Below are 2,173 nucleotides of genomic sequence, written 5' to 3'. Positions count from 1 at the left end.
GCGGGCGCGGGAACGGCACTGCAGGTCTCCGTAACCGTCCGTTTGGGCCCTAAATCTGCCACTTCCGGTCGGAGGAGGCAAACGGAAGGTTTATGTGGATAAGGGAAAAACTCGCCCCAAACCATATCGCTGCCATCGCGCTCCTCAGAAGGTGAATGCTGCACGTGGGAACCAGGTGTGGCCTGCACAGAGTCCGCCGTGAGATTGACTATACGCGGCAGCACGGATCACACAGTGGTCGCATCTGGAGTTTCGGGGGAAAGGCCAGCGTCGTGCAGCCAAGAAATGCTTCTCTAGAGAGGGCTGCGACGTGCTCACACGCTTTCCAGTGATGCGAGGGGTCTGGGGCGGCCGCTCATTTCATGACTTGTGCAGACCTCCTGGGCCGTCGTCTCAGTAAGTGACGAGACCTTAATTTTCTGAGGACCGATAGTGTAAGACGAGACCAAAAAAATCACAACAAAAAACCTACTGCGTAAACTAATTAAAAATCAGAAATCCTTACATTGCATACGTACATTTTCTTACTCTTAGGCTTCACTGATTTACAAAAGCGAGTCTAGAAAGTGATGGAGTTTTAGGGTTTTCGATGCATAAAGTTCAGCTGAGCTTGTCACAGCTGGTCCAGCAAATGGGATTTGCACGCTGTTTTCCATTTCTTTTGCTCTGTGGAAAATGCATGCAGTAATTTTATATCGTCTCCTCCCTGTGCAAATAAGGTGCTGATCTTCAAAATGTGTCCAGGTCCCCGGGAATCGAGTTCCTTTCCTGCGGTGCACGTGCGTGCCACATGAAGGAGGAGGCGACTGCTTTGCCGAATCTTCTTTTAAAATATCCAGGTCGTGATGTCATTTCAAGTACGCTACTTCCTGCCGGTATCCAAAACGCATGTCAAACGGTGGGGAGAGTGCTCTCGGGGTGAAATAATAAAATCCTCGTGGTGAATAAACCCTGATTTACTCATCCTCAAGCCGAAACCGCCGTTCTCTTCATACGGCTCAGAGGGAAGAGACTCGTTTCGCTCTTTCCACAGTGAGTCTTACTTAGTTCTTACCGCGTGATCAGGGCCGAGTCCAGGGCAGGCGAGTGTGGCACTTAGGGTCTAAGATTTAAGGAGGCGTTTATTCTCGGGGTCTTGCAAGTCATCGTGCACCTGCCAGGAAACCAGGGACACGATGGCGACAGGAGCGGAGGGCAGAGTCAAGAGGCCAGGGCGCGGTGCTGGGGATGCTCGGCGGTGACCGCACCTCGTAACCTCAGGACCAGGGGGAGGGGAGACTTTTAGGGGACAAATGGGACCCTACCCTTCCAGCCCTACACTCGAACCCTTATTTTAAGAAAATTGTAATTGCTGTACCGCGGGTCTCTGGGACTTCGAGGGACTGCAGTGTGGTATCCGCAGTAATGCAGAGTCTTTAGGACTTGTCGTCCTCAACATAAACTTCTGAGATAATCAGACTGGGAATCAGGACATCAGATTCAGCCATCTGGTCAACCTTACTGTTTCAGCCCAGGCTGTCACCCACCACTCACTGCTTCCATGACAGTCACCCCACCACCCACACCAGCCTTTTCTCCATAAATCACAATCCATACCCCACCAGTGAATAAGAAAAGTTGAGAGCATCCTACCAGAGTACCCAGAGCCACCAGCAAAGCACGATGACTCCCATACTCCACCATGTCCTGCCACTCAGAGGAGACGTCCCACCTTCCGAAAGCTGGCCTGCCTCTCTGTCTGGATTCTGGAATCCAGCCCTTCCCAACTCATTCCTACAAATTCCTACAAATGTCACTCCCTCCCACTGCTAATATTCCTAACGCGCACTAAACACCAGCAATTTACCCTTTCATTAAACTCATATTTAAAATTATTATAAAAATAATATATCGACTTGGTAAAAAATATTTTACACAGTACCGAAAAATGTTAAATGAAGAGTAAAAGCATCTTTCTCTAGCCCTCCTCCTTCCCATCCCACATTCGAAAGACAACCCCATAAGAGTCTTCGGTCTGCGTTATTCCCGTGGCCATCATCACGGCATTGAACAACGTACTTAGACACCTGTTCTCAAGCCCGTCACCCCCGTGAAGCACACTCACTCTCTCTTTCGAAAGGTGAAGGACACAGTACAAGTGTCCACCTTCATCCCTCCACCCTTCCTAAATTTC

This window comes from Pteropus vampyrus, unplaced genomic scaffold, assembly GCF_000151845.1.
Source record: "Pteropus vampyrus isolate Shadow unplaced genomic scaffold, Pvam_2.0 Scaffold381, whole genome shotgun sequence".
In the NCBI taxonomy this organism is placed as follows: domain Eukaryota; kingdom Metazoa; phylum Chordata; class Mammalia; order Chiroptera; family Pteropodidae; genus Pteropus; species Pteropus vampyrus.
The sequence above is the reverse complement of the archived record's forward strand: the minus strand, read 5'-3'. Positions refer to the sequence as shown.